Raw genomic sequence first — 21,238 nt, forward strand, 5'->3', positions numbered from 1 at the left:
GGCCGCAGCAAGGTTCCCATCCTTCGCGCAGCTGGTGACGTGGGAACCACCGTCGTGGTTCAGGGGCCAGCGGGTGGGCCAGTCCACCAAAACCCCCCCTCTGCTGCAGCTTCCAAACCTTCCTAGTCTGACTTTTCAGGCCCATCAAACGAACGATCCGTCTTGCACTCAAGGAATTCCTGCCCTCTGTCCGGGGAAGAGTAGTGCAGGTGTTCACGGACAACACCACCGCCATGTGGTACTGCAACAAACAGGGCGGGGTAGGGTTGGGGGACCCTATGTCAAGAGGCCTTCCGCCTCTGGACATGGCTGGCACATAAGGGCATATCCCTGGTGGTTCAACAACTGGCAGGTTCACTGAACGCCAGGGCGGACGAACTCAGCCGCAGGTGCATGATGGATCACGAATGGTGTCTGAACTTGAAGGTGGTGCAAGGTCCCTTTCGACAGTGGTGAGAGCCTTGGTTAGATCTATTAGCCACCAAACAGAACACGCAATGTCAGTAATTCTTGCCATTGGAATTTCCAAGGTGGCACTCGCTAGGCAACGCATTTAATCGCAAGTGGAGTTGCGGTCTGTTGTACGCCTTTCCGCCTATACCACTTCTACCCAGAGTGCTGAAGATCAAGCGTGACCGGGCCCTAGTTAACCTTGTGGCTCCGGATTGGGCACGAAGATTCTGGTATCCCGATCTGCTCCACATGGCCATCGATCCTCCGACCCGTCTGCCTCTGCGGAGGATCTTCTGTCACAGCACCAGGGAACGTTTCTCCACCCGAACGTGTCCAGCCTCCACCTCCTTGCGTGGAGATTGAGCGGCGGCAGTTTACGTCTTTTGACCTGCCTCCCGAAGTTTGTGATGTAATCTTGGTAGCCAGGCATCCCTCCACTAAGACGGTACACGCCTGTCGGTGAAACAAATTTGTGGTGTGGTGCACAGCAAAGGCTGTGGATCCCCTCTCTGACCCTCTTTCTGAGGTTCTCTTGTTCCTCCTTTCTTTGGACCAGCAGTGCTCTGCTCTGGGCACTATCAAGGGCTATCTCTCGGCCATCTCTGTCTTCCTTCGGCTTAGAGCTCAGCCTTCTCTTTTCAAGTCCCCAGTTGTAAATCGTTTCTTCCTCTTTCCTCCTATTCCTTTCATTATGCCTCAGTGGGACTTGAATTTAATATTGACTTATTTAATGTGCGCTCCCTTTGAGCCACTTCACAACTGTCCTTTGAGGCTTCTGACGCTGAAAACTGTATTCCTGGTTGCCATCACATCTGCCAGAAGAGTGAGTGAGCTCCAGGCTCTTTCATCTAAGCCTCCTTTCATGTCTGTTCACCCGGACAAGGTAGTTCTCAGGACTCGTCAATCCGTCCTGCCCAAGGTTGTCACTGCCTTTCACATCGGGCAGACCATCACTTTGCCCACGTTCTTTCCGCCTTCGCATCCTTCGAAAGAGGAAGAGAGGCTCCACCGTCTGGACCCAAAACATGCGCTTTGCTTTTATCTGGATCACACCAAACAGTTCCGGGTGGATGACCAGCTCTTTGTTGGGTACCTGGGCGCAAAGAAAGGTCGGGACGTACACAAACGGTTTCTCACCAGTATGGATTTTCTGATGTTGCTTTAGATTACTCTTCTTTCGGAACACTGTATTACATTCTGTACATTCATACAGTTTCTCACCAGTGTGGATTTTCTGATGCCGCATTAGGTGTTGATTGGTAATAAACGCCTTGTCACATTCAGTACATTCATACGGTTTCTCACCGGTGTGAATTTTGAGATGTTGCTTTAGATTATTCTTCCTTCGGAACACTTTATTACATTCTGTACATTTATTCGGTTTCTCCCCTAGGTGGACACTTTGGTGTTGTGTTAGGTATCGTTTGGTAATAAATGCCATATCACATTCTGTACATTCAAACAGTTTCTCCCCAGTGTGGATTTGTTGATGCTGCTTCCTTCGTAATCAGGCTTGCTTCAGTGTGTCAGTGTGTTAAGTCTTATATGTCTATCACCTGATGCCTAAGAGCCAAGTACAGAGCTCATTGGGCAGTTTGGGTTTTCTGCTGTAAAAAGACTTTGGAGAAGCATAGACCTTCAAGGGAAGAGATTTCGAGGTATACTGTTTTTACATCACTTCCTACACGAGTGATGTTTAATTCATTTCCCTTTTTATTTATTACTGCATTTATTTCACCTGTTAGATTAAGAGAAACAAACACTGAATGAGCTGAAATGCAGAGTCCATCACAAACATCGTTTGGCATTTAATTAGACATTTAATTGTCCATATAGACAAGTGTGCTGAAGAAATTCTAGATCACACTTTCAATGTAAAGATGCAACAGGCAGAGTAAGGGCATACAATTTTTCTGTGACCCCCTTCTATCGAGGACTGTGAACTCAAGGAGCAACAAGACACAAGAGAAGATTCCTTGTTCAGTGAGTCAGACCCTCTCCCTACAACACACTAAAATGTTAATTCCCTAGTGACAACATGCTGCCCTTCTTATCCAGGGAATGCATTCAGTTATCACACAGCCTAACAAATAATACAAGATGGAGCCTTTTCCAGTTAATGGACCCTGCAACACCAAGCATCACAATAAAGGCAGGAAACAAACAACTGCTCTAAGGAAGTCCTTTATACTATCAGAGAGCACGGGATAGGACCCCGACAGGTAATCTGAGCATCTTCCACATAGTGTAACTCCAGAGATCTGAGGCTCTGACCAGATCTACACTAGGAACAAGAGGTTTAGAACCATTTTAAACACACACTGGCAAAGTCAATAAGTCTCACCTTTTAGGTGTATAGGCTTTCCCATTGATGCAAAATATCGGAAAAAAAGAAAAACAAAAGGTGCAATGATGTGGCTACTGATGCATCCTTCTGCAGGCATGCAGATGTTTCTCCAGAGATGTGCACACCTACAGAATGACACTTGCACCATTATCCGTTTTTGATCTGGTGTAAACCAAGACCTTTTATTTTACGAAAATTACATATATAATATACTTAATTATTGGGTTTTCAGCTCTCCATCCATTGGTCAGTTGTTGTGCCATTCACATTTTGCTTCCACCCACTACAGAATACAGAATGGGGCAGTGGGTCTGTGTCACAAGGTCAGCAGGGAAGACATCAGACCAGGGGGTGACTGGTGGGAAGCTCGGGAACTCACGGACCCTATGCTTTGTGCTCCCCAGGGAGATTCATGGACGGCTTCCCTAACGGATGTATCGGAATATGAAGCAGGTCCCTTTAACTGGGCCATGCTCCCAGACAGCCCCGCCCCCTTCGATGACGGCGGTATCAGGCAGCCAATAAGACCACAAGAAGAACGATTCAGGAAGTGCTTGGACACCGGAGCGAGAGTCGAGGAGAAGGAGATCGGAGGAGCGGAGAATCAACGGCAGGACGAACCACGACGACGCCAGGAGAACGGAGGGAGTACTACGGAGGACGGGAAGCCGGAGACAGGAGGACTCCGCAACCACGCTTCGCCGAGCCACGCCCACGGAGGAGCGTGGCTGACCCAGGTACGGGACCATTTCTCGGGTTGGGTCGGGAGGCGGGAGAAGGCTGAGGGCTAAAAGACGCTGCCGCTCGCCGCCTGTGTTTTGTAATTAGAAAATACTTTCCCCTCACTGGCACGACACCCCAACTCACGTACAGTTTTACTCTCTATTATCACGTGTGCACCAGTGTGATTCTCTCACTCCCGAGTCCCTTGAAACTCTTACCAACGGAATGTTGTATTGACCCACGCTTCTCTGTTTGTGTTTTACGGACCCCGGAGAGTCCCCCTCTCTGCATCTGCTTGCCTGAGGACCCACGCCGCCGACAGCTGATCCGAGCGCACCACAGCCACACAGAGAAGAGGAACACTCGCCTTTGAGGCTCTACATTCCCCTACCGGTCTATCCAAAACTGGCCTCCCCGAAAAGAAGAGAATATTTAAAAATAAAACCTTCATTAACCAGACGAAACCTGTTGCGTTATCCTTCCGACCCGGTTACAGTCTGCAAACTTCAGCCACTAGCTAATTTCACTTTGAGTGACTGCATTTTACTTTTTCACAAGGAAGTAGTTTCCTTCAGTGCCAGTGTTTTTGTTTGTACTTAATAATTTTGTTAGCGTTGCCTGTGTGTTTAGTCTAATGTGATAGCATGACACTTTCTACCATCTCTTCATAGCACAGGACACATATCAAATTTATCAGGCCCTGCCTCCTGCTAACAATGTTGTAAATTCCTTTTGGTGCCACCTTTGTTTAGCAGATTGCTGCTATTTCAGAGTATACCAGATGGTGCCCATTTGAATCTATTCTTCATAAAGCAATTCTCTTTTTAGAATGTCCGCAATGAAATGCACTTATAACTTCACTGCTGTATATATTTTAACAGAGAACCAATCCAAGAAAAGACAGTTCCTTGAGTAAAGTTCTATGTTTATGCTGTGTGTTGTGTAAATCCTTCAGAGTTTTGTTTCTCTGTAGGAGAGCAATGGTTCTTGGGGGAATTAAAATGGGAAAGACCCATTGTGTCCCCCCTTGGAGGGTCTGCACAAAACTTATAATGCTGAACCCAACTGGATTAACTATTACAGGAACGTTTTGTGCAGGTTCGTTTAAGGAATTACACCTGCACCTGGCGCTCTACACAGGCATCTGTAGGAAGATTATGTGATTAAGAGCATTTAAAATTGAGCCTTCTGCGGGATGAACCAACCTTCTCACAATCTAAACTCAACGTGTGCACTCAAAGGAGGACCCTCAGTTCAAGAACGGCTCCTCTCATGGTACAAACTTTGCATTGAAGGGAGGTCTTTCTCCGTACAGACACACAACCTGTGGAGCAAACTTCCAAAGAGAATACGGAGCATCAATACGGATCTAGAATTCAGAAAAGCAATAAAGAGATGACTGTTCCCAAAACCATGCCAAGAAACCACAAGTGTCTCTCAGGAGTGCATCTTTATTAGGGATGTGTTAGAAATGGGATCTCTGGTTGGCTAAGGCTTGTGCCAAAGCCAGGCAGAGACCACCAATCAAAGTCAGGGCTGGGGAGATACACGCCAAAGATAACCCCTGCTCACCCCCTTGGTAGCTTGGCACGAGCAGTCAGGCTTATCCCGGAGGCAATGTGTAAAGCGTTTGCGCGTGCACACAGCAACAACACCCTAGGTCCACCACAAAAGAAACTCCACACAAGGTTATATATAAAAATAGCCTTTGTATTATACCAAAACACATTAGATAACATTCACACAATTTACACTGTGCCAACTGGTACTGGGCAGAATTTACAGGGGACTATTTACACAGGGCAGGGCCACATGGACCACTGTCAGAATTAGCACAAATCACCAATTGTAGATGTAAAACATATACCAACTGTAACACAAATTATAACTGTAGAGCACAACCAGTAACTACTGGTAAAAGGTAAGTACACCCTACGCAATCCTAAACACCTTAGGCATATATCACGCAGGGAACCCTGACCTCACTAGCATAACCTATACTAGGAAAACAATCTCCTAAGCATAGACACATTTAGAAATAGGAATAAGCATAAAGGCAATGCACATTACGCAAAAGTACACATGTAGAAATGACCATGTACCCTAGGTGAGGGCACAACACAGAAAAACTGTCCCCAGGCCAACTTGGCCTCTCAGGGGCTCAAACGCCCTTTGTCCAAGATGTCAGGGCTGGGCTGTGCAGGCAGCGAAGGCAGAAGGTGCAAAAGATCAGGCCTAAACGTTGCAGCTGCCCACTAATTGCTGGGCAGCTGTAAAATCACCAAGATGGGCACTGGCATTCACTGTGCCCTCTGTAGCAGAGCTGTGCCAGGTTGCAGCTGCCCTCTATCACACGGGGCAGCTGGGGGAAAAGCCTGGACACTACGGTGCCCTGGGAACCCTCACTTGGTTCCTACAATGCCCAAGAGAAGCTCCAATCCCCGAGGCTTGGGTTTGCCACCTCCTGTCTCTCTTGCAGGGGGGGAGGTGCCAACAATGCTTGGGTGAGCCCCACGGGGCTCCTTAATCGAGATAATGCTGCCACCCGTCTCTCTTGCGGGGGGAAGGCAGCAACAATGCTCTTGTGAGCACCTCGCCACATACATCAAAGAGCCCCCACTCACCGGGGCTCTGTCGGGTCTCAGGCTGTACGCGTAGATCTCCCGGGCTCCTCACTCGGCAAAGCAGCAGCACGCACGGGGCTCTTTTTCCACATGAGAGCCCCGCTGTCCACCGCTGTTACTTCCACCCGCTGGGGCGCGAGGCCCTACTCACCAGGGATGCGCGGGCTTCCCTCACCGACGGAGGCGGGGTAGGCTCCCGCCCTTCGTCTGGACTCCTGTCTTCATCTTCTTTTCCTTGTTTCTGTCACAGGAGCGCGGGGTAGGCTCCCATCCGCTTCCTGTTTAAGCCCTGCCCACGTCTCCACCGAGGCTGCCTGGCTTCCTGGCCAAGCCCGGGTTGCGGCGGTGATTTTTCTTTTACGGTCTCGGCAATGCGGCGTCAATACGGGGTAGGCTCCCGTTTCTCAGATAAAGAAAATAGCGGGGTGGGCTCCCGCCACCAGCACTAGTATGCGGGCTGGGCACCCGCGACAGGCACTAGTATGCGGGGTGGGCACCCGCAATTTAAATAAGTTAATGATGCGGCATAACGCAGGGTGGGCTCCCGCTTTTTCTCGGAGCACGGGGGAATCCTCCACACCTCGGGGAATTCTTTAGCTGCTCACGAAGCACAGCGCTAAGCAAAGCGCTTTTTTGGGAATAAATGCAAACGTCCACAGTCCAGCGTTAAAAGTGAAAAGCTCTCCCCAGCAATAAAGAGCGAGCGCTTCTTTTCAATAAAGGCCAAGTCCAGGGAAAGTCTTTCAGGAGGCAGGGGGGCAAGGGCTGGGCCCAGGGGCCAGCTCACAGGGCCCTCCAGGCAGGGAGGCAGTCCCCAGTGGCAGTCCTCCTGGCGCCCAGCACCAGCAGCGCTCCCCCCTCAAGTTAGGATCAGAAGAACATTTTCCATGGGGTCACAGCCCCTTTTTATATACACGTTTCCTTTGTCTCAGGCTGCAGGGTTAAGGAAAAACCAGATGCAACTGGTTTTGGAGCACTCTGTTGTGCTCAGCCCCTCTCCCCATTCACTGGACAGGCTAGGGACATCAGTCGCACCACAGGGGGCAGAGCCAGCATTGTGTAGGGAAGGCCCAGCCCTATTCAGGTCCCAGGTGTACTCCTCCCTGCCATCAGCATGCAGATCTCTCCATTCACCACCGGGGCAGACCCATCCTGACTCCTGGAGCCAGGCACGCCAGCCAATCACGAGCCAGACAGTCACTTCACATTTATTACACAGACATGCCAGCTTCTAGAAGTGGCACTTCTACACTAGATACAGTAACGCCGCACACATCATCGCGCAGCATTCAATCTCACAAGTTCGCACATACCAAACTCGACCCTGCACTCCCCACGCCTCAGGAACTACCATGGACACACATATCCCCCATGCATTCCTATGGGAGGGCAGGCCAGTCTCACTAAATGTAACACAGAGCGCACGCACTTTACACTGGGACACAGTGCTAAAGTGCCTAGGGGTCTAAAACCACTAACACTCCATAGGGAAAAAGCTAGGATAATGCAAAAAGTTTTGGGGGTGAACCCGCCAGAAGGGCCAAGTCCAACAGGATGAGTAGGGTGTCCCGGCCTCTGATAACATCATCCTGTGGTTAATAGTGGGGTGTGTAAGTACTCAACAGGCATATCAATGTCTTTGTAAGGTTTCAGTAGTATCACACCACACAACAGGCCTCAGGGAAAACAAGCGTGGCATTTTTAAAAAAAAGTTTGGCTATAGATGGGTTTTAGATTTTTATTATAACTGTGCACCTGCAGCTCAGACTGATCTAAAATGTAGTTTAAATTATCATTAAAATTTTACAATGAGGCCTACTACCTTAAAGAGTACATGGTGCAGAGAACACAACTCCAGTATTACTGGGACAGTTAATTTACAATCTTTATGGTCCCGCATCTCAACTGACTATTGACAGTGGTCGGTGTTTGAACGGTTTATGAATCTGGGATATATTCACGGTGGGTCTCTAGCCGCTATAGAGAGCAGAGAGACAGCAGAGATAACCCAAGATGGGCGGGTGTAGGTACGATCTTATGCACAGTGGGTCTGGGCGCTATCTCTCACAGAGCGACAACAGGTATAACCAGAGGATAGCAAGTTACATCCCGGAGCAGAGTGGATCTCGGCGCTATCTATAGCCGAGAGAGTACAGGAATATTAAGGGAACAATAAGGTAGGACCGAGAGCAGGTGTTGATGCTATTCAGAGCAGCGGGTCTAGTCACGAATCTATAGCACAGCAAGTGTAGGCACTATGCACAGCACAGTGTGTCTAGGCACTATCTATAGCAGAGCGGATATAAGATTATTAAGGGCACAATAAAGTATGACCTTGAACAGAACACATGTAGATGTCATCTAGAGCAGCAGGTCTAGGTGCTACCTACAGCAGAGCAGGGGCTATGAAGAACACAGTAGGTCTAAGAGCTAAGGAGAACAGAGCGACACCAGGGATAACCCGAGCAGGGCAGGCATAGGTGCCATCTTAAGCACAGTGGGTTTGGGCACTCTCTCTCAGAGAACAACAAGAGGAATATCCAGAGCGCAGCAAGTTACGACCACAAGCAGAGCAGACGAGAGTAGAATATAGAGCAAACTGGATCTGTAGCAGGGAGAGAACAGGAACATTAAGGCCAGAATAAGGTATGATCCTGAAAAGAACAGATGTAAGTGACATCTAGAGCAGCATGTCTAGGCGTTACCAATAGTGGAGCCAGAGCAGGGGCTATGAAGAAAAAAGTGGGTCTAGGCGCTACCTACAGCAAAGTGAGTCTGGGAAGAGTTCAGAACAGAGAGAGTGTCAATGATAATAATGAGGCAGTGTGATGTGCGGCTGTGATAGGGTGGCTGTTATTAGAAGAAGAGATGTGGCGGCGTGTAAGCGCTATCAATATTATATCCACTGGGTATTCTCATGAACTGAGTAACTTTAGATGTCATCAGGAATTAAATTAATCAAGACATTGATTAACAAGAACGCAGAGTCTTCTCAGCATTATTAGTAATGGATGACTAAAGTGGGCCTGATCAATTAATTGATTGGTGTTATGCTGACGGGCGATGTGTCAACAATTCTGAGTCACCAAGTAACATTACTCCATTTGCAAACTACAGACCTTATATTGTGATTCCTTGGAAGATATCAGATTCAGGAGCTTTGTTGTGCTTTTAATCTGAAAGAAACATGTTAGTTATAGATTCCTAACCATAGAATTACCCCCAGGCTTCAGACTGGATCCGTAAAGATTTTCGTCAGAAGTACCTCTGCGCCCCGGAAGGTGGCGTTGGTCGGCTCCGCGTCAGTCGTTGGCATCATGTTGCCAGGATGATGTTGCGGTAGCTACTTAGACGCCGACCTCACGCGCTGATGTCAGTGCTTTCATTTTCCGCACCAGCCAGCGCAGATCCGGAGAGAGCGGTACCTCCAGTCACTATAAGACTGAAATTTTTTAGCGACTTTTGTCGTCATCTTTTTGAGTCTACGACTCCTGGTGCAACTATGGATGCCCGGTTTCAAGTCATGCGGTTCCTGTAGCCGACTGATGTCGGTTACGGATCCGCACCGCGTGTGCCTCTTTTGCCTGGAGCACAACCACGACCCCAAGTCGTGCTGCTACTGCTGGTCCATGCCTCCGAAGACTTTGTGGGAGCGGTCCCGAAAGCTTCTTGAGCGCCGGCAGTCGGCTCCGTGCCGTTCGAGGTCCCAGTCGTGAGGGAGTTCGAGGGACCAGTCGCAAAGTCATCATCACTCTTCCAAGTCTTCGAAGTCTTTACACTCAGGGTCGGGTAAGTCGAAGCACAAGAAGAAGTCGAAGAAGCATCATCACTCTTCGACTTCTCCTTGTCGGTCGGCTGACGCGATGAGGGATGTGGGCAGTGCCCCTCCCCCCGGCTCCACCTGCGGAGTCCGAAGAGTCAACTCCAAGCTTTCCTCCCTTTCTGGGACCCGGGGCGACTCCTGCCCAGCTTCGTAAGTTTTAGGAGGTCATGCACGCCATCTTTGGGCAGCCCGAACCCGCCTGCACGGCTTTGGGCCCGCGGATTCGGCAGGGGTACCTAGGGCTTCTCCACCGGTGTGTCTGGCCCCAGCGCCACAGGTCTCCCTTGGATCCACGCCTGGATCCAGATTGGCGCCGGTTGACCTTATGACACCTCCACCAGTGCCGCTGCCTCAGACACTGCTTTCGCTACCGACGCCGGTCGTACTCCTGACAGGCGTCGACCCCGGCCTCCATCCTGATGTGGACAAGGGGCCAGACTGGCATCGCTCGACGCCAGATCCGGTGTTGAGAGGGGCTTTTGTGCCCCTGTTAAGTCCTAGGGTCCCTTTTTAACCAGCTTGGTACCCAGAGGATGAGGAGGAGGACTGAGAGGGGCCAGGTGACCCTCTCATTGATGAGCTAGATTCTGAGCAGGACTGGAGAGAGGAACTGGGGGATGCCAGTGGTCTAGACACTTCACCTGACCTTGGCATGTTTTCTCCTACTTTGGCTACGGAGGAGAGAGCGTCATATGCAGTGGTGTTGCGTAGGGCAACCAAGGCTCTTCACCTCGAGCTTCCTAAGGTGGCGGTATGGACTAACCTCCTGACAGAGGTGCTTCAGCCGGCTGCGAGCTCTTTGGAGCCTCTGCTGCAGTTTAATAAGGCCCTTACCGACGTCCTTTTGGGCACCTGGTCCAGGCCAACACGGGGGCTCCCGTAGATAGGATAATTACCCAACACCACTGCATGGCTCTGGGCGACCCCACTTTCCTCTCCCAACACTCCACCCCACAGAGCTTGGTGGTCCAAGCCTCCGCTTCCAAGAGTGCCTTATCTACTGCTCCACCAGAAAGGGAACCTAAGAAGCTGGATCACCTTGGGAAGAAGATTTTCTCCTCCGCCAGCTTAGGACTGCGGTAGGTAAACACTGCATGTCTATTGGGCCATAATACCCACTCTTTGTGGGATACGGTGGCGCAGGTGCTGCCTTAGTGTCCAGAGGAGGCCCGGACAGTACTCTCCCAGGCTGTTGCCGCCGGGAGGGATGCGGCAAAGTTTACCATCCGTTGTGGGCTGGATACCACTGACTCTCTGGGCAGGACGATTTCCATGTCAGTAGCCCTTCGTCACTATGCCTGGATGAGATCGACTGGCTTTTTAGGGGATGTCCAGAACACTCTCATGGACATGCCCTTTGATGGCCATCCCTTTTTGGCGACAAAGCAGACAATGATCTAGAGCGTTTCTAGGACTCACAGGCTACGGCCAAGTCCTTGGGCCTCTCCAGCCACCCTGCACAGTCTGCTTTTCGCCCCTTTTGTGGTTACAGAAGGGGTGCCCCCCTACATTCTGGCCAGAGCCACAGGCCGCATCAAGGTTCCTAGCCTTCGCGCGGCCGGTAACAGGGGCCTTCCTTTCCTGACTTTTCAGGCCCATCAAACGCCAGTGGGCAGCAGGACCTGTCATCACCTCCCCCACTGGTGCACCATCACATCAGACAGGTGGATTTTGCAGATAGTCAGAAGTGGCTACTCCCTCCCCTTCGAGGTTAGCCGTCCTGCCATGCCACCGCAATACCACTGCATGTCGGAGGATCACCTGGGCCTTCTCCAACAGGAAGTTATAGCTCTCTTGGCCAAGGTGGCCATCGAGCACGTTCCTGTCCCAGAAGTAGGTCGTGGTTGTTATTCCCACTACTTTCTGGTTCCCAAGAAGGACAAGGGCCTGCGTCCTGTCTTGGGTCTGAAGAACGTCAACCGCTTCCTCCGGAAGGAGAAGTTCAAGATGTTGACGCTTGCTCAGGTCCAATGCGAAAAGAACTATTGATGGACAGAATGCAGAACAATATCATACATTCACCCAGACATACAGAGATCTGGGCCTAAATCCATCGTTTTTTTGCTCATCATGCCATTCCAGTTTGGACCCAGCCATATGCAAATCAGTCTTGACCCTGCGCCCAATGGGAACAGTCCAGCCCAAACTGCCAGGCCAGGTCCTCCCTGGACTGGAAACAAGCATCCTAGGACCGGTTTCAGGGTTTCACCCCTCTTCAGCCAGGATAGCTTGATTCCAATGGCATGGAGAGCACAGGACTCATGTCCTGTCTGCCCTCGACCCGGAAGACTGGATGGTAGCGCTGGACTTGCAGGACGCTTATTTTCACATCCCCATCCTGCCGGCCCTCTGGCATTATCTGAGGTTCACGGTAGGCCACGAGCATTTTCAGTTTACCGTGCTCCCCTTTGGCCTTACTAGCGCACCTCAGATGTTCACAAAAGTGATGGCGGTGGTCGCAGCTCATCTGCGCAGATCAGGGGTTTCAGTCTTCCCCTATCTCGACGACTGGCTGTTGAAGGTGGGCTCACCCCAGGTAGTCGTCTCCCACCTCCAGACTACGGCTGGCCTCCTGCATTCACTGGGGTTCTCCATCAATGTGCTGAAGTCACACCTGATTCCGTCTCAGAAGCTCCTCTTCATCGTAGCGGTTCTGGACACGACGCGGTTTCGGGTCTATCCTCCCGAACAGCGAGTCTGGGATATTCGGGCTATGATTCCGATCTATCAGCCTCTATCCCGGGTTTCGGTCAGGCTGACCTTGAGGCTGCTGGGCCTCATGGCCTCCTGCATCCTGCTGGTCGATCATGCCAGGTGGCATATGCGGGCTCCTCAGTGGGACCTAAAGTTCCAGTGAGCGCATCTTCAGGGGAATCAGTCCGATTGCGTCCAGATCTCGGAGGGCACTGCATGACAATTGCAGTGGTGGCTCACGAACCAGGAATGGGTCAACGGCAGTTGCCTCGCCTTTCCCCAATCAGACTTCACAGTGGTGACGGACGCATCCCTTCTGGGATGGGGCAGCCACATGGGAGTGACGGAGATCAGTGGCCTCTGGTCTCCGGCGGAGTCCGGGCTCCATTTCAACCTTCTGGTGCTCTGGGCGATCCGTCTTGCACTCAAGGCATTCCTTCCCTCTGTCCAGGGAAGAGTAGTGCAGGTGTTCACGGACAACACCACCGCCGTGTGGTACTGAAACAAACAAGGCGGGGTAGGGTCGTGGACATGGTTGGCACATCAGGGCATATCCCTGATGGTTCAGCAACTGGCAGGTTCACTGAACGTCGGGGCGGACGATCTCAGCCACAGGTGCATGATGGATCACGAATAGCGTCTGAACTCAGAGGTGGTGCAAGGTCTCTTTCGACAGTGGGGAGAGCCTTGGTTAGATCTATTAGCCACGAAGAGACAGTGCAATGTCAGCAATTCTTGCAGTTGGAATTTCCAAGGCGGCACTCGCTAGGCAACGCTTTTCGTCGCAAGTGTAGTTGTGGTCTGTTGTACGTCTATCCGCCTACACCACTTCAGCCTAGAGTGCTGAAGAAGATCATGCAAGACCGGGCCCTAGTCATCCTTGTGGCTCCGGATTGGGCACGAAGAGTCTGGTGTCCCGAGCTGCTCAACATGGCAATCGATCCTCAGACCCATCTGCCTCTTCGGGGGGATCTTCTGTCTCAGCACCAGGAAACGGTCCTCCAACCGAACATGTCCAGCCTCCACCTCCTTGCGTGGAGATTGAGCGGCGGCAGTTTACGTCTTTTGACCTGCCTCCCGAAGTTTGTGATGTAATCTTGGCAGCCAGGCGTCCCTCCACTAAGACGGTATACGCCTGTCGTTGGAACAAATTTGTGGCATGGTGCACAGCAAAGGCTGTGGGTCCCCTCTCTGCCTCTCTTTCTGAGGTTCTCTTGTTCCTACTTTCTTTGGCCCAGCAGGGCTCTGCTCTGTCCACTATCAAGGGCTATCTCTCGGCCATCTCTGTCTTCCTTCGGCTTATAGATCAGCCTTCTCTTTTCAAGTCCCCAGTTGTAAATCGTTTCTTGAAAGGCATAACTCCCCTCTTTCCTCCTATTCCTTTTGTTATGCCTCAGTGGGACTTGAATTTAGTATTGACTTATTTAATGTGCGCTCCCTTTGAGCCGCTTCACAACTGTCCTTTGAGGCTTATGACGCTTAAAACTACATTCCTGGTAGCCATCACATCTGCCAGAAGAGTAAGTGGGCTTCAGGCTCTTTCATCTAAGCCTCCTTTCCTGTCTGTTCATCTGGACAAGTTAGTTCTCAGGACTCGTCCATCCTTCCTGCCCAAGGTTGTCACTACCTTTCACATCGGGCAGACCATCACTTTGCCCATGTTCTTTCCTCCTCCGCATCCTTCAAAAGAGGAAGAGAGGCTCCACCGTCTGGACCCAAAACGTGCGCTTTCCTTTTATCTGGATCGCACCAAACAGTTCCGGGTGGATGACCAGCTCTTTGTTGGGTACGTGGGTGCAAAGGAAGATCGGGCCGTACACAAACCAACTATCTCCTGATAGGTCGTTTTGTGTATCAAGGTCTGCTATTCTCTGGCAAAAAAGGAGCCTCCAGTGGGGCTGCACGCCCATTTCACCAGGGTGACGGCAGCAACTACTGGTCTCGGATGAGGCGTTCCTCTGAATGACATCTGTCAGGCAGCTACGTGGGCTTCGTTGCACTCATTTACGAAACACTACTGCCTTGACAGTCAAGTCCGGAGAGACGGCTTCTTTGGCCGTTCTGTTCTCCAGGACTTTCTGGTGTGAGATTGGTTCGCAGACCCACCACAGGGGTTGGTATTGCTAGGGTATCTATTCTAAGGCAAGGAATCTATAACTAACGTGTTTCTTTCATATGAACCAGTTACTTACCTTCGGTGACAATATATCTGTAAGAAACATTAGTTAGTTATAGATTCCCTACCGCCCCACCCATCCTCCCCGTTCTGCGAACTGATTTCTAGGGTTAAGGATATCCTTTCAGGGCCCTTGGTTTGTGCACCAGTGGTCAGTGTCTTGCATGGCTCTGCATTTCTGGCACGGAAAGTCGTGTTCAGAACTGACGTCAGTGTGCAAGGGCGGCGTCTAAGTTGCTACTGCAATGTCATCCCGGAGCCGACAGACGCCACCTTCCGACGCGCAGAGGTACTGCTGACCAAAAACTTTCCGGATCTAGTCTGACGCCTGGGGGTAATTCTAAGGTAAGGAATCTATAACTAATTATGTTTCTTACAGATATATCGGTACTGAAGGTAAGTATCTTGTTCTTTAATGCCACTAGGAGTGAGGTGCCTTGTAATATTATTTTCTAAGATGCCTCCCATTGCGGTATTATGCTACTGAGAATTTGACACAGTTAAGTGTGAGAACTGAACTCTTTATAGCCGTGGCTTTGAAGCAGGGTCTAGTTTTACCATATAGTGCCCCAGACCCATTCTATCCACATCTGAAGCATGAGTGTCTCAATTGTCCCTGCCAGCCCATAGACAGGGTTGTGCTAACATTGTCCACACTGCCTTGAGCGTCTACAGAGGTAATAGTCCCCATGACCTCCTGTAACCTGAGATATATCTCTCCTATGAAGGCCAATAATCTCAGGTGTAGGAGAGTAGGATCTGCACCTTATGTTTGCCCCACTTTTTTTCTGATGTTTACACTGGCTTCTGGCTATAGTCTGGCTGGGACCATGCTAATCAGGGCCCCAGCCTCTCTGTTCTCTCTAAACAACTTGGAGTGCATATTAGGTGCACTAGTGATTGGATACTGCGGTACCTTATGAGCCCCTAGTATATGGTACCTTAGGTACCAAGGGCATAGGTACTTCACAGGCCTACCAGGGGCTGAAGCATGTATTATGCCACCCCTGGGAAGCAGACTAAATCTGACACCACAGGCCTGCTACTGCAGCCTGGGTGAGGTAGTGCTAGCACTCCTCACTGAGATATAAGTTCACTATATCTCTCCCTGCACACACATTTAAACCTATCAGTCACCCCTAAGGCAGGTCCTATCAATCCTGAGGGCAGGGTGCTTGGTTTCCATGTGAGGGGGTGCCTCTGCCTGAGCAGGGCTCCTCTGCAGCTCTCAGAGTCTATTCTCTGGGGCTGTTTGTGAATGCGGTCAAACCATATACTCTTAAGTGCATTATACCCTCGCGGTTAATGCTAACTTTGAAATGGCTGTATCAAAACATGTCATGTTTGGTGTCAAAAGCTTTGGAATCATACCCCCACAACAGTAACTGGTGTGGGAGTATGATCCCACCCTTCTAGAGGGATAGACATGTACCTACTGTGGTACGCGGTAGAATCCTGAAGAGCCCTGGCATCACAAAATGGATGCCACCAGTCACAGACACTGGGCTGCCCTCCTGCTGATGACCGAAACTCGCAGTGGAGGAGGCCCAACAATAGGTATCCTGTCGCAGGGAGGTGTGACCACCTCCCCGACAGGTTTTAGTGTTTTAGGGCTGGGTGGGTCTGCACTGGGGGAGCAGTAGGCTCCTCTGTGCATACACCAGTTCAAACCGGCTCAGGGGCTACCTGCCCCTGCTCTGGCGCAAAACTGGACAAAGTGAAGTGGGTGTAGCCACCCACTCCCCTGACCCTCCCATAGGTGGGGTCCTAGAGCTAGTCCCTCCCTTCCTTCCAGTATAAGTTAGGGAACCCTTGCCATTGCAAACTAGGTACCCCTGGATGATGCTCTGAAGAAGAATCCCGGACCTTCGATGTTCCACTACCTCTGGAAGACTGAAGAATCTCCCTTGGAGTCAAGGAGTGACTCCCCACTGCTTGGCAGGCACCAAAAACTACAAACTACAGTCGCAAACTCCACTGCTCCAGCCGGAGCCCGAAGTCCTTGCAGCCCAGGAAGAGGATTTCCTGACTTCTCCAAGGCCATCATGAGTCCCCAGCAACGCTGAGGCAAATGGACCCCACGAGTGACGAGGAACCGCAATCCCTGGGTACCGTGCACTATTTTCGAGTGTAACCCCTTCACAACGTACTATGAACCTGTGCATTGGGCCACGTGTGGTCCAAGCCTCTAGCAGGGATCCCCCCAGAGGTCAGAGGCCTACCCCGTCCCGAGTGACCGTGGGCCCCTGTTAAGTGGATCCTCCTGAGGCGTCTTTGCGATCCCTTGCCGGATGGCTTGTGGGTCCCCTGAAGACTTTCCTACAAATCCAAAGGGCTCCCCTTGTTGCTCCAGGCCTGCCCTGACTTACCCTCACTGGGTGAGTCCCCCAGACCTTGCCGGTCTGCACTGCGGACTTTTTGTCCTTTCCACAAGACTTGCTGTTACCAAGGCTTGTTGGCTCCAATCGGGTCACCAACACCGCAGTAAGCTGCAGACTTCGTGGGACACGCCGAATCCAGCTCCTGGTTGTTATCGACGCCTCCTGGACCTCGTGGCTGAAGAGTCAAGACACCTGTGAATTACCTGAAAACACCCGACTGTGGGCATCCGGCTTACTGGCCCCGGGTCACTGCCAAGTGACTTTGAACATTGTCCCCTCTGCTTTCAGGTCTTCCTTCTTCTGAATCCACCAGACACTTCTTCTGTCTTCACAAGCAGCAAGTCTTCATTGGCTCCCATTGAAAACGACGCCGCGACCCGACACCAAAAGACACCTATGCACCCGGCATCCCTGGGTGAGGTAACTCCAGCACTACAGTGCTCCTGTGGGTGTTGGCTCTAGAACTACTTACCCTGTAAGTGACTTGCTTGTAGTCTCCTTCGACGTGCCCTTAAACTCTAAATTTCCAATCGCGACTTGCACCATTGAAGTCAACGGGGATTCGCGGCTGGGTTAACACACTGCATGCGTCCCCCGAGGGTCCTTTACTTACCTGCCTTGGGTGGTTTTGTGAGGCCCCAACGCTTCTGAAGGCCATAGGCCTTGTCCCATTGCAAGTCGTTATCTCTAAGTCTCTTTTTTAGTATATGGTCTGGTACGCCCCTAGGGCCCCAGCCATATTTGTGCTTAATTTATTGTGAAATGTTGTTTTGTGCATATGTTCCTGACTTCTAATCTCATAAAGAGATTAGTAGAGAGTTGTTTAGCAATAAATACATATATATTTGATATATATACCTGTGTGGTGTCCTTACATTTGGTAATTCAAGAGATTATATGGTAAAACAAGCTGCTTTACATTCCTTCCAAGACTTAGCCTGAAGGCTGCTCTCCACAGCTACCACTAGGATAGCTTTCTTTAAAGGTCGTCTTAAACCTACTACCATAAGAGTCGAATTGTACTGGTGCAAGGTGTCCACTTTAACTAGTGAACAGCATATACCAGGCCAACTTCTCACAGCATTGCTTCATTATTTTGAATTTGTTACACACAGTAACACTGAGGAAAGATTTCACCCCATTAGTACCAGTTTATAACCAAAATACAGCCATTAACATCAGAAAGATTTCTAGTCAACCTTTGCGAAGGGCCTTCCACTCCGCAGGAATACGTGCTGCCACATTAGAAGCTCTCCTGGCCCGGGCCGGGAGAAGCAGGGGTCCCTTAAAACCCTTGTGGTTTTGTGCAGAGGTAAGCAGTTTACCCATGCAGCTTTCCTCTCACCCCTCCCTTCCATCCCTCTCTCCTCTCACAACCCTGGATCCCTCTCTCACTTTGCAGGCCATTTTCTTTCACCCCTTTTTACAACTTCTGAACTCTCCCCATTCAACCTCTCACTTCACCTTTAATCACCTCTTGCCATTATGTTTTTTCACTGCCCTCAACTCTAACAGTCTTGCATTTATCTCATGGCCTCTCTGGCCCCGTCACCTCCGTGCCCCTCATTCACCTTGTCTCTCCATTCAAATTTTTGTTTATTTGTATCTTACACCTCTCCAGTCCCCCCATTCATCTTTCACATCTCCCCTTTGTTCTAACAGAAGCCCTCACCTTTGGCTCACACTCACTTCTTGCGTGTCCACATTTCTCTTCGGCACTTCACATTTCTCCTCATCCCTGACCTCTTCAATCGAATTCTCTCACTCCATTGCTGTCCTCTCTCATCCTCTCATCTCTCCTCACCAAGCATATGGGTCGGACCCGTATTCTCTTCTCGGCCTGTGCCAATCTGCTTATTGTTCACTAATTCAAGAAGGCATGAGTTGTCTGTCTCGCTGTTTTGGTGCAGGCCACGCAGTTATGGAACTTGCACCCTCCTTTGCTTCGCTCCACCAAGAATCTATTATCCTTTAGGAAGATATAAAAACCTTTCTCTATGCTCCGTAGGTTACCCCATTTGGCTGGTTCTCCTTCACCTCTGTGTTTCTCATTTGCCTTCAGGCAGCAGATGGTTATTAGCCCTAGGACATCTTTTGGTAACAGTAGCGCACCTCAAATGTAATCATAATAATAGGTAGAAGCAGGGGAGGCACTAGACCAGAACTTCAGAGGGGGTTAACACTCCCTGCCAAGGCTGGCCCCAGCACTGGTCGCACACGGTACAACAGTCTTTTTTGGTGCCCCACCCCTGTTTCCTCCTTCTCCATGAATTCCCTCACTACCACTCACCAACAATGCACCTCATCTCTCTACAGCACCTTTCTGACAAACATTTCATTTTTTTATAGCGCTACTCATAGTTTACTCACACTTATTACGGTGATCTGCATGGTACATATTTTTTGTAGCAGCCACATTAACCCTCTGCACTGTGTGGGTAACAAGAGTGCCCATGTGAGTGCAAGGTGAGCGATGCAACAGTGTGAGAATAGGGTAAGAGGAGTGACTGCAGGTTGAGTGAGGTGGCCAAATTAATTTGGGTGCGGCTGTAAGCTCAGAATGGGACGACTGAATGTATGATTAGTGATGGGCTTGTTTGAATGAGTTGCAGATTGAGCAGTGAGAGGGACAGCTGCGTGAAGTGTCTCATGGGTGCAGGGTGAGTAGTGTGCTCATGTGACTGCAGGGTGAGGTATAGGGTGAACAGCGCAAGTGCGTTGTGAGTGCAGCGTTATCACTGTGAGTGCAGGGCGAGTGGGTGAATGGTGTGAGAGCATGGTGATCAGTGTGAGTGCATTGTGATCGCTGTGAGTGCAGGGTGAGCGTGACCGAGAATGAGGAGTGAGTTGTCTGAATGCAGGGTGCATTCCCAGACACTTGAAGTAACTCAGCATGTTATTGACGGCAGCGCAGGGTTTGAGATCTAAGTTGAACTATTGCTATTATGGCATTAATCGGAGGATCGAGGGTGGAGGAATTAAATAATGTGCTGATCCTACAACAAGCTTTTAGTCCTACGGTTAGGGCTGCCAGCTCATTATTTTGTTGCCCAGTTGGTACAAAAATAAGCAGTCACCTAAAGCTGTATTTTCGGCTCTTATCTGTGCATACTGCGAACAGCAAATATAAATAGAAAGCACTTTTAATTGTGATCTAGGGCTGCCTCAATGATCTATGACTGATAATTAAAGTGAACAAAGACAGAAAAGTCACATAACGAATGAATGCATACTTTTTTATTTATAAGTCTATTTAATGTCAAGATGAGGTCTTTCCAAGCTCTTTAAACAACACACGGCAGACATTTTTCTTTTGGCATCCCTACTTTATATTCCTTTTCATACAATGCATTCTCACACTACAGCAGTAAATGTAAAATACAAATGTAAGGAATAGGCAGAGAGGGGGTCCAGAGGGTACTGGAACCAGAAAAAAAACTAAGCCTCTGTAACCAGTTTACAAAGGCATGTAAATCTGCAAATGGACTTTAAAGACCTGTGAAAAATTCTGGGCGTGCTGGAGATAAGACTCCAGATACTGCCCAGCTGATCCCCCAGCAGCTCGGGTTGCACTGCAGCAGCCCGGACACGATGGGGGAGGAGGGGGGCTGAAGCCATTGGGCCTGGGCAGAAGTGTGACTGGGAATGCGCGACCCACTTTGTATCACTCCGCGGCCCCCCTGGGGGTCGCGCCCCACAGTTTGAAGACCCCTGCACTAGAGTCTCTTCTTATCGGGGAGAGATTGGTTTCTGGCAACCTCAGAACTTGACAACCCTGATCCCTCAGAATCGTGGAAACAATATACTACCTTTTGCTCAGTCACTCGTGCTCACTCTGTCACGTCTCAGAGAGTTACACAGAAGAAACAGATGGGCGTGATACAATAAGAATTTATTGCACAGTAGCCCTTCTAGTGTAAAATATATGTGCTGCGATAATCATTAGAGAGTAGCAGAGATATATGATCAGCAGTACAGTGTATATAAAAAGGTAGTATAGTCTACCATCTTGCAATA

At 50.1% G+C, this 21,238-nt stretch overlaps 1 protein-coding gene across 1 annotated transcript in view; it reads right to left on the reverse strand.

The window, feature by feature from the left end:
* Positions 1 to 1,914: 1,914 nt before the first annotated feature.
* Positions 1,915 to 21,238, reverse strand: part of LOC146822404 (uncharacterized) — a 251,096-nt gene continuing 231,772 nt past the window's right edge. The window contains exon 3 of the transcript XR_014963286.1: positions 1,915 to 2,191. The gene's annotated coding sequence lies outside the window, so the exon portion shown is untranslated. The remainder of the gene's footprint in view (positions 2,192 to 21,238) is intronic.

The sequence above is a fragment of the Triturus cristatus genome, chromosome 6, assembly GCF_964204655.1.
Source record: "Triturus cristatus chromosome 6, aTriCri1.1, whole genome shotgun sequence".
Taxonomy (NCBI): Eukaryota; Metazoa; Chordata; class Amphibia; order Caudata; family Salamandridae; genus Triturus; species Triturus cristatus.